This window comes from Dasypus novemcinctus, chromosome 22 (genome assembly GCF_030445035.2).
Source record: "Dasypus novemcinctus isolate mDasNov1 chromosome 22, mDasNov1.1.hap2, whole genome shotgun sequence".
NCBI lineage: Eukaryota > Metazoa > Chordata > Mammalia > Cingulata > Dasypodidae > Dasypus > Dasypus novemcinctus.
The window spans coordinates 63,235,614-63,248,062 of NC_080694.1; the positions used below are offsets into that span (position 1 = coordinate 63,235,614).

The 12,449-nt window shown below is 37.4% G+C and overlaps 1 pseudogene; it reads right to left on the reverse strand.

Annotated features, from left to right (window-relative positions):
• Positions 1 to 3,569: 3,569 nt before the first annotated feature.
• Positions 3,570 to 4,514, reverse strand: LOC131275289 (putative olfactory receptor 2B8; annotated as a pseudogene).
• Between the last annotated feature and the right edge of the window lie 7,935 nt (positions 4,515 to 12,449).

A 12,449-nucleotide genomic window follows, 5' to 3' on the forward strand; every position in this document is an offset into this window, starting at 1 on the left:
TATGTATATCTATTATGATAGCTCTAGGGGTATAATTTTTTCCATGAACACTTTTAGTGGTTCAAGATTCTATCAATTGCAGATATTCCTACCACCTCCAGCTGTTTTTCCTTTACATTGTGTCTTGCAAGAATAAATTATCGTGGAATATTCACTTGTGTATATATTTTTTATTGGAATTGCATCATCTATAAGCCTGTAACTCCTAAGAAGCAGAGAGCTAGAAGAATTAAGAGGTTGACCTTTAGGTCACTGTATTAGTCAGTCAAAGGGGTGCTGATGCAAAGTCCAAGAAAACTGTTGGGTTTTGTAAAGGGTATTTATTTGGGGTAGAAGCTTACAATGACAAGGCCCTAAACGGTCCAACTCAAAGTACCAAAAGAGATACTTTCTCATCCAAGTCTGTTGTCACATGTTGAAGCAAGATTGTTGCCAATCTCTGTGAGGGTCCAGCCTTCCTCTTCCTCTAAAGTCTCCATGGGCCCAGCTTCTTCCAATCTCAGCTCTAGGCTGGAGGGCTCATTTTTTTCCAGGCCTTCACAGTTGCTCAGGGTCTTGTCTCTTCAGCTGCAAACTGTCAGATGAATGGCTCAGCTCTCCCTGGGGCTTCAGCTGTTTGCACCTTCTCTTTTCTGTTATATGGCAGCAACGAAATGATCAAGTTCTCTCTTCTTCTGTATCTTCTGTGTGTGTCTGTTTCTTCAGCCAACCAAGGGGGCAGGGACTCAACTCTGAGGCATGCCCTACTGATGTGGTTGAATCAAAGCCCTAATCTTGATTTAATCAAGTAAACATAAAGCCTTTGAATTTAATACAATCAAAGGGTATGACACCCAGAGGAACAGACTAGTTTACAAACATAATCAATATCTTTTTTGGGAATTCAAAAATAATATCTAACGGCTACAGTCATAAATGGTATGCATGCTTTATGTGTGAGTATGTATGAGCATAACATATATAGATAGATCTTTTATATCAAGTCATATACAAGGCAAAATACTACATGTTGAGGAGGAATAGTAGAAGACATATTCTTTGAGCAGTATAAGAATGTTCCTTCCAGGATAGAGAATGAATCCAGAGGAGGTTGAACTCATGCTAATCACCATCAGCCAAGATGCTGCCTTTAAATGCATTAAAGCAAGAAGAGTTCTCTTTCCCATAGAAAGATTAATAAATCGACTTTCCAAAAGGAATATTGCAAGACTGTCCAACAAAAGTTTCTAAACGCCTGAAATTGGAACTCGAAAATACTTGGTCAATACTCCTTGCAACCATCTAACACAGTATCAGGGGTGGGCTCCCAAGAAAGGCATTGATAACTGACAACAACATCCCATTGATTGTATCACAAATAACTTAATCACTGGAAATATCCAGGATGCCTCTCAGACTAGTCAAATGTACAAGAACTGAATGTTTTTACTTTCAGAAGAACTTGCGGTTTTTAAAGACGTACTAGATTTCATTCAGTTCAGAATGATTAGAATAAATCCACCAAACAATGTGAATCAATAGATTTCAACAACAGTGCTCCAGATTATAAGGCTGTCTAGAACTCTGTCCCCTAATCCCTCTAATTTAGGGGTCATTCACTTCTATATTTACAATACCCCACCTTTCTAGTAATGGCATTTCCATATTTAGTGCTTCCCAGAGCCTACCAGATCAGGGTTTGGAAGATGTAGTGATATTAACATGGTGGAAAAAAGCTCTCAGCTACTTTACACAGGACTCAGACCAGAAGTGAGGAGTCTGTAAACTGCCTCTCTCTGTGCAAGGAGTCTGGCTTAGAGCAGAAGCTCTGGCACACATTAACTGCAGACAACTACTAACTAGAAGATAAATGAGGGTTTTGCAGGGCTTGCTATATACTGGTATTGATCTAGTAATGCTGTTAGCAGGATTTATAGTCTGATTGTTTATTATTAACACACCTGCAATTCACAGAATGCAGTTGTGCTGAAGAACAAATGTTAGTCCCATAGCACGAACAGGGCTACAGTACTGTAGAAACTGAGACCTCCCCCAAAGCTAAATGTCTTCTCTGTGCTAACTTGTACCTATGCTGGTAACAACCAACACTACAGAATGAAAACACCCCTCGTACAAAGGGAAACTTGGAATGCTGCATCTGATTGATTTATAGATTTATGAAATTCCAATTAAATCTAAGAGTTTTATTTCTTGGAACTGTTAAAATTTTTTTTGTTTTTTTTATTTTTTTATTTTTGTATTTTAAATGTACACCCAGAAGGCCAAAATTTAGAAATAATGGGATCTTTTTTTGTAAATTCTATTTTTTACATAAAGCTATAAAATTTCGGCAGTGGGAATCTGGAAAATAGGAAAAAGGAGATAGTATAAAACTCAGAAAGAGATGGATATGGAAAATAAGGGCATTTGAATAAAATCCATTCCAATATCTGCCTCCCCAAAAAGCATAATTATCTCTTCATGATCAAATAATGAAATCAGATTGATGTAAAGAGATTTATTTTTAAAAAAATAAAACAGAATGAAAAACATAGGTATACGTTTTTTAACTTTCATTGGAAAACTTTCTTCATTAAAGAAAGAATCATTAAGAAACAGACTAATAGATGTGACTACATAAAAACCAAATACTCAAATCATAGTATATAAGAATGAAAATAAATAAACAAGTTTGGGACAAAATAGCTGCTACAAATTTGATAGACAGTAATTTATTTCCCTTAAAATAAAAAAAGTCAGTATGAATATGAATAATTTGATAGAAAATATGCAAGGCCACAAAGAGGTAGTTCTTAGAAGAACAAAACTAATGCTTAGCAAATTAAGTGAAAAAGATTTCAAAATAGGGAGTAAATAAAACTGAAATAATAAAAAAATGGCACACTGAGTTTGGCTTACAAATGCCTCCTATAGGAGATGATGCTATAAATTCATGGCCATATAAATTAGCATCAACTTACCAAGTTATAATATTTTTACAATATTTCTAAAAAGTATCAATATTTATCAAACATTTTTTGGAAAAAAAGTGCTCTTCCTTTAATTTCTTATAAGGATGTGATCATTTTCATAACAGAATTAATTATAAAAATGTTGTATGAAAACAGTCTAAATGTCCAAAGACAAGATATTGGTGAAAATTATGGTTCCTCTATAAAAGTGAATTCTATGTAGTCAAAAATATATAAACCTTTAGAATAATATTTAATTGTTCTTGCAGAATGTTAAAATGTTAGTATTTTTTATCACATTTCAGTGGTTCCATGTTCTTAACGTAGCCTGGGCCTTCATGTTAAAGTCTTTATAAGTAATGTCTTTTTGAAAGTGGAGATGGATTAATGTTCTCAGAATAGGTACAAATAAGAAAAGCCTACCGAAATTTTAAAAAATAATAATGATGCAAATGTTCTAGGAATGGTACGTCCGCATGTCTGGAGTTGTACTGAGTTCATGAGATTAGATTTTGAACATTTGTTTTCCTAAGAGAATCAGATTAGGAAATATTTTGGAGAACATGTGGAGAACATATATATATTATGGCCCCAGCAATCAAAGTCCTTCCATTGAAGTCACGAGGCATCATGGTCCTTCCAAAGCACCTCCCTAACTGCTCCCTGCTCGTCCTGGGTCCTCAGCGTGTATATGAGGGGGGTGATCATGGGGGTGGTGATGGTGTAGAAGAGAGAGATGAACTTGCCCTGATCCTGCGAGTAGTTGTTGCTGGGCTGGAGGTAGGCATAGATGGCCGTGCCATGAAACAAGGATACCACGATGAGGTGAGACCCACAGGTCCCAGAGCTTTCCTCTGCCCTGCTGCCCACTTCCTGCCTAAGACTGCCCTGACAATGCGACCATAGGAGAATAGGAGAACGTGATTAAAGCAAGGGGTACAAGAAGAAAGATGACACTGACAAAGAAGAGCTCACATTCATTCAGAGTGGTGTCAACACAGGCCAGCTCGAGCAACGGGGGGACCTCACAAAGAAAGTGGTCTAACTTATTTCTTCCACAAGGCGGTAAAAGGAAGATGAGCACTGTCTGCAGTAAGGAGTTGGCAAAACCAGTGAGCCATGAAGCAGAGGTCATCAGGGCACAGAGACGAGGGTGTGTGATTACTGTGTATGGAGGGGCATGCAAACTGCTGCATACCGGCCCAAAGCCATGACCCCTAGGAGCACGCATTCTGTGCATCGCAAGCTGAGAGAGATACACAGCTGGACCACACAACCACCATAGGAGATGGATCTGTCTCTTCCCCCAAGATTAACCAGGAGCTGGGGAACAATGCTGGTGGTGTCACACAGGTCCAGAAAGCTTAGGCTGGAGAGGGAAAAGTACATGGGGGTGTGAAGATGCGGGTCCAGTTGGGACAATACAGTGATGGTCGCGCTTCCCAGCTAAGTGAAGGTATAGAAGATCACAAGAACCACGAAGAGGACTAGCTCCAGGTGAGGCCTGTCAGAGAAACCCAGGAGAATAAATCCAGTAAAAGAACTTCCATTTTTCTGGTCCATCCTTTGTTAGCACATGCTTCCTGTAAAGAGTAAGCTTTTTTCATATTTTATAAATATTTTTTAAAGAGTTGAACTTTAACATGTTGCTGAGTATTTGATACACTCCAAATCATTTATATGCATTATCTCATCTAATTTCTAAAATTTTTTAAATTTATTTACCAACTTCCTTTCAAATATGAAGCTTACCCAAAATCAATAAACTCCTAAATATTTTAACCCCAAACCAGGTCCCTTTAATTCCAAAGTCCAACTGTTAATCACCACACTAACTTTCCCTAAATGTATTATAAGGATGTGATCGGTGATACCCACAAAAATTATGCAACATAATTTTCATAACAGAATTCATTATAAAATATTATGAACAGTCTAAACAGGGTATATGCCCTACTCACTCCTACTCTGAAGAGCAAATACAAAGCCGTAGTTCAGTCTCATGCACAGATACACCAATGCAGATCCAATGATGTGAAATAAAGAGCTTGCATAAAACAATGATCTAATAAAGGGAACTTTCACCAAAATGAAGGGGGAAAGCTAAAATGCATCCAAGGAAAAACACCAATATAATAATGGAAAATATATGTCAACGTTACCATATCAATGAACACCAAAAGGCATTTGATAAAAGGTAAAATCCTGGTTTTAAAGTATTTAAACCATGCTATTTTAGAGTATGATATATATTGATTAAAAGAAAGAATGTCAAATGCCATCCTTTCTGAGCTATATAAAAATGAATATGATTTTAGATTGAAAAAGAAAGAACATATCAGGCAAAGGAGGCACACGACCAGAAGAGAGAATGTGATTATCTCTGTGTGTTACAGCTACTCCCAATGCCATTTTAGAGTGCATGCCGGGAGGTAGTTAGGCTGCTAATTCATATTCTAGCTTCTTGTTTCACTAAATTTTCCTCTTTACAATTCAGGAAAATGATTATGCCTTCGTAGCACTGGTCATGGGAAAGATCTAGCTGCAAGAACTATCATCCAATTGATTCTCAAGAGTGTGTTCTGATCTGGATCTCTTAGTTGCCTGCCTCCTTTCCTGTTGGCATTCACCCATCCCAAAGCTGTTTGCACCACAAGACAACCTTCCAAGAGATGGACTATTTTTTGCTAAGGTTAAATGAGACATTTCATTTCATTCATACCACATGTCATCACGCATTAAAATAATTGTCTAATTTGATTGAGGATCACCATCTCCATTTAGATACATTAAGAAAGGTTGATCCTGATTAGACAAATTATATGGATAATAATGACTGGAAATATTAACACACAATCACCCCAGGTACAGGAACAAGAATGGTGGCCTTAGTAGCCATCATCACATGATATGATATTAGGAAAGTCCTGCCAAAAAATTACACATGAATTATTAATTTGTACACAAAAATAAACAATTGAAAATACTACAAGCAGAGATTATATGATCATATATGTCTAAAAATTTTAATTGATAAAATAGAGAGATAAATGGACTACAAATATTGTATAATTTCACAGAAAATCAGAAGCCAAAAGAAGAGAAAGGAGCATATAGCCTAATACTTTGACATGTACACAAATATCCTAATATCCTACTGCTGAGGGGTGAGCATTTCAGACATTTTCTACATGTATATACGGAGGTATAGCTCATTTTCTCAAAAGGATGAAATGTCTAGGGAAAAATTATTGGCTTCCAAAATCGACCATCAAATTTACTTCTTGTATTTGGTGAATTTCTAGACTGCTCCTCTTGCAAATTGACTTATATACAAACTATTTTAGCTTTCTTCCTGAGAACAATTGTATCTGAAAATAAACTAGCTTGTCAATTCCTAAGCAACACAGAGATTCAGTTCCATACCACTCACCTGTATTCCTCTTATCTGTGGACTCTAGCTATTTCCCTAACTCTTCCACAATTTGCTACCTTTATATAGTATTGGGGAGTGAAACTGGAATATGTAGAATAAGAAAGCAGGCTGCATGCAGTAAGTATAATAGGTTGATAATGCCAGCATTGGGTTATTCAGAAAGTGATGCTTTCTCATGGTGAGTTTTCACTTCTTCACCGGTATTAGAAATCTGCATTCAGTCTCTGGGTGGTAAGAAGATGAAAATAGGTGACTTTTACCTCTCTATATTATTTCCCAAATACAAAAGCTGGCTATTTGACAGAAAGAATCCTATGGGCAGCAGGGACAAGATGATATGAAACTGCCCTGTGACTGGGTTGGCACAGAGAGAACCAAACCTGTTTACCTGGCTGAAGTCTCTAGAGAATGTGTGTCCCCTACTGCTAATTAGCCAATGCCATTGAGGACACAACAAAAACCAGAAATGAAAAGGGGACTTTACTAGTGATCACACTGAAATAAAAAGAACTATAAGAGGATACTATGAACAACTGTATGTCAACAGTTTAAAAGCTTAGATAAAATGGACAAATTCCTAGAAATACACAAAATATCTAAACTGATATAGAAGAAATAGAAGATCTATTTCTTTTAAGAAGAAATAGAAGATCTCAACAAACCAATAACTAGTAAAGAGATTGAACTGATAATCAAAGACCTCTCAACATAGGAAAGCCCAGGATCAGATGGCTTCACAGGGGAACCTTGCCATACATTTCAAAAAAACTTAATTCCCATCCTTCCCAAACTCTTCCAAAAGTTTAAGAGACGATAATACCCGCTAATTCATTCTACAAGGCCAATATCATCCTATACCAAAGCCAGATACAGACACCACTAGAAAAGAAAATTATAAACCAGTATATCTTATGAATAAAAATGCAACAATCTTAACATACTAGCACACCAAATCCAAGAGCACATTAAAAGAATTACATGCGGTTATCATGTGGGTTTTACCTAGATTTGCAAAGGTGAATCAACATAAGAAAATCAATTAATGTAATATACCAGATTAACAGAATTAAGGGGAAAAAAACACATGATCATCTCAAGTGGTACAGAATAGACATTTGAAAATCTAGTAACACTTCTTTTTTTTTTTTTTTTTAAAGATTTATTTATTTTATTTAATTCCCCCCCCCGGTTGTCTGTTCTTGGTGTCGATTTGCTGGGTCTTGTTTCCTTGTCGGCTTCTGTTGTCCGCTTCTGTTGTCGTCAGCGGCACGGGAAGTGTGGGCGGCGCCATTCCTGGGCAGGCTGCACTTTCTTTTCACGCTGGGCGGCTTTCCTCACAGGCGCACTCCTTGCGCGTGGGGCTCCCCCACGCGGGGGACACCCTTGCGTGGCACGGCACTCCTTGCGCGCATCAGCACTGCGCATGGCCAGCTCCACATGGGTCAAGGAGGCCCGGGGTTTGAACCGCGGACCTCCCATATGGTAGACGGACGCCCTAACCACTGGGCCAAAGTCCGTTTCCCAGTAACACTTCTTGATTAAAAAAAGCACATAGAAAACTTAGAAGAAAATTTCCTCAACATGATAAAGGGCATAGGTGAAAAACCTTATAGATAAAATCATACTCAATAGTAAAAGACTGAAAGCTTTTCCCCTAAAATCCAGATCAAGGCAAGGATGGCCCACTGTCACCACAATTATTCAACATTGTACTAGAAGTTCTAGCCTGAGCAAGTAGGCAAGAAAAAGAAATAAAAGGGATCCAATTTGGAAAGGAAGAAGTAAAACTTTCCCTATTTGAAGATGACATGATCCTATATACAGAAAATTCTGAAAAAATCCACAACAAAGCTTTAGAGTTAATAAATGAATTGAGTTAATTGGTGTAAAGGTCAACATCCAAAAATTAGTGATGTTTCTAAACACTAGCAATGAACAATCTGAAGAATAAATCAAGAAAAAAATCCTATTTATAAAAACAATTAAAAGAATAAAATATCTAGGAACCAATCTCACCAAGGATTTGTACACAGAAAACTACAAAACATTGTTTAAAAAATCAAAGAAGATCTAAATAAATCTGTCCATGGATTGGAAGACTAAATATTGTTAAGATGTCAATTCTACAATATATACATTGGTGGCAGTTTGAGATTATTTATGAATCCCATAAAAAGAGAAAGACTGTGTTTGTAAACTGGTGTGTTCTTCTGGGTGTGATACTCTTTGTAGTAAATTCAAAGGTTTCAAGTTTACTTAATAAAATCAATTTAGGGCTTTTGATTCAACCATGTCAGTAAGACAGGACTCAGGCTGAGTCCCTACCCCCTTGGGGAACCTATATAAACAGGTACTCACTCAAGAAGATAAGCAGGAAGAGAGAAAGCTCCATAGATGCCAGAGGAGAAAACTTGGATCATGCAGCCCTGTAGAAGTGAGATGGGACAATCACCTGGTAGTTTGCAGCTGAGAAGGCCCAGAACAAAACAAACCCTATGCCAGAAGCTGGATACAGGAAGCCCTAGGAGACAAGCCCTATGCCAGTTGACAGCCGAGATTGGGAAGAACCTGGGCCCACAGAGACTCAAAAGAGAGAGGAAGTTCTGGAAGGAAAGAGCAGGCAGAGGTAAGCAATCATCTTGCTTCAACACACGGCAACTGACTTTGAAGAGAGAGAAAACTTGAGTTGGACTCCATAGGGCCTTGTAACTGTAAGCTTTTACCCCAAATAAATACCCTTTATAAGGGCCAACAGATTGCTGGTACTGTGCATCAGCACCTCTTTGGCAGACTAATACAACACTCAAAGCAATCCCAATCAAAATTCCAACAACCGTCTTTGCAAAAGTGGAAAAGACAATCGTAAAATTTATATGGAAGGCGAAGGAGCCCTGAATATCCAAAGCCATCTTGAAAAAGAAGAATGAAGTTGGAGGACTCACTCTTTACAATCACAAAATTTATTAACAAGGGGCATGGATATGGCTCAAGTGGTTGAGCACCTGGTTCTCACATGAGAGATACCGGTTCAGTTCCTGGTGACTCCTAAAAACAAGCAAATGAAAAACAAGCAAACAAACAAAAAGCCACATCAGGAGAGCTGATGTGGCTGAGTGGTTGAGCCCAGACTTCCCACACACAAGGTCCCAGGTTCAATCCTAATCAAAGCACCATGGTACTGGCACAAGGACAGACATTTCGACAAATGGAGCTCAATTGAAAGCTCAAAATCAACCCTCACATTTATGGCAGACTTATTTTTGTCAAGGTGGTTAAACCACTCAAATGGGAAAGAGTCTCTTTAACAGATAGTGCTGGGAAAACTGGATATCCATTTGCAAAAAAATTAAGGTGGAATCCTACCTCTTACCATATACAAAAATCAATTCAAAATGAATCAAAAACATAAATATAAGAGTAGAAGTAAACTCCTAAAAGAAAATGTAGGGAAGTATCTTCAGGACCTTGTGTTAGGCAATGGTTTCTTATCCTTTATGCCCAAAGCACAAGTAACAAAAGAAAAAATTAGATAAATGGGACCTTATCAAAATGAAAATCTTTTGTGCCTCAAAGGACGTTATCATGAAAGTAAAACAACAACCTACCTCCACAATGGAAGAAAATATTTGGAAAACCTTTATCAGACAAAGATTTAATGTTCAGAATATATAAAGAAATCCTTCAACTCAGCAACAAAGAGATAAACAATCCAATTTTTAAAATGGGTGAAAGACTTGAATAGACATTTCTCCAAAGAAGATACACAAATGGCTAAAAAGCACGTGAGAAGATGCTGAACATCATTAGACATGAGGGAAATGAAAGTCTAAAACACAAGATAACATTTCACATGCACTAGAATGGCTACTTTAAAATTTTTTTAAAAAGAAAATTACAAGTGTTGGAGAGGATGTGGGGAAATAGGTACACTCATTAACTGATGGTGGGGATGAAAAATGGTGCAGCTGCTATGGAAGACAGTTTGGCAGTTCCTCAGAAAGGTAAGTACAGAATTTCCATATGATCTGGCAATTCCACGCCTAGGTATGTAACTCCAAAATACTGAAAGCAGGGACTCAAACAGACATTTGCCCACCAATGTTCACAGCGGCTTTAGTCACAATTGCCAAAAGATGGAAACAATCCAAGGGTCCCTCAGCCAATGAATTCATAAACAAAATGTGGTGTATTCATTGAATGGAATATTATTCAGCCACAAGAAGGAATGAAGTACTGATAATGTGACATGGAGGAATTTTGAAGACATCATATTGAGTGAAATAAGCCAGCACAAGAGAACAAATATTATATGATCGCACTGATATGAAACACTTAGAACAAGCAAATTGCTAGCCACATCGACTCTCCTGAGTTGGTTTGTAATTTTGTTTGCTTGTTTATTGTTTGGATGTTTTTAGGAGGCACCAGGGTGGGGATAGGGAAGAGGGAATTGAGGCTTAAAATGTACAGAGTTCCATTTGGGACAATGGAAAAGTTTTGGAAATGGATCGCGGTGATGGTAACACAGCATTGTGAGTATAATTAACAGGACTGAATTATATATTTGAATATGGCTATTAAAGGGAAATTTAAGATTGCCTATATAGTACTAGAATCTTTTTTTTTTAAATCCATGGAATATTGCACAATACAAAAACTGAACCCAACATTAAACCATGGACTACCATTAGGTCGATTATGAAAATGTACTCTCATCGACTCTAAAAAATGTACCACACCAATTATTATTAACACCAATGCAATGTGTTAATAATAGAGTGCTATATGGTAATCTTGTATATTATGCTATAATCCACAACTTCTATAACAAAATCGCCTATCACATTATTATTATTATTATGCTCACTATCACCATCCTATAACATCTTACAATCTATCTTTGGAAAGTATTTCCTTCACCTTGCTGCTACCTGCACAGAGACATACAATGTTCCACATTGTCAGCAAACGGTGACCCAAGAGCCAAAGACAGCAGCTACCTCTATTTATAAATAAAGTTTTATTGGACCACAGTCAGTCTGTATATATGTTGTCTATGGCTGCTTTTACACCATAACAGTATAACATCAGGGATAAATAGTTACAACGGAAGCCATTGAACCACAAAACCTAAAATATTTACTATCTGGTCTTTACAGAAAGTTTCCCAAACCCTGCTCTAAAAGATGAAATCTGAAGTTCTACGCCTGAGCATTTCACATTACGGACCTCAAACTTCCTTCCTATGACTCGTACATCTACAGCCAAACACACTCTGTGCGCAGATCTTTTCTTCTGTTTGGAATGGTCTCTCCACTCGTCTCTACATAGGCAGGATTCCATATCCGTCAAGATTCAGTTCAAGTTCTAATGTGGTTCGGAAGCCTTTCCAAACCAATCCAATTGATATCAGGCTACTCTGAGTACAACACTATGCCAATTACGTTCACTTGGCAGTCAACCATGAATCAGCTTTCTTAGTTTTTTGTATCAACATTTAATTCTCTTACAATTAATTTAACTTTTGCTTTGTACATTTTTTTTTTTTTTTTTGCCAATTAAATAAGAAAACTCCTTGGGTAAGACATATATTTATTTCTTTTTATTTCCCATAGTACCCAGCAGATACAGGTTCTCAAGCAGTGTTGGTTTAATACCATGTGGTTTCATGACCACTTGACAGGTGGAAATGGATAAGAATAGGAGGCTGGCTTAAGCTTTGACCCTCTATCCATTCATCCTATACAAAAAGGAAACTCTTGCCACCTGAAATTTCTCCACCTCCAACAATATAATGCTACTTACAATCCCATAGTGCTTTATTGCTTATATGGGGTGCATTTCTTTATCATTTATACAGGGTGCATTTACACAGACAGTACTTAAACCCAGTGATAGTGGTCAGCAGGACAGTGCATTTAAAAGCCAGGTTCAGGGCCTCCAGCTACATCCATGCTAGATTTAAATAAAGTTTCTCTCCTTTCACTACTGTGCTCAGGAGCCCTGAAAATTCTAACCCTGATGTCCCACAACAAATTCCAAACTTCCCTCACACTTGAAGC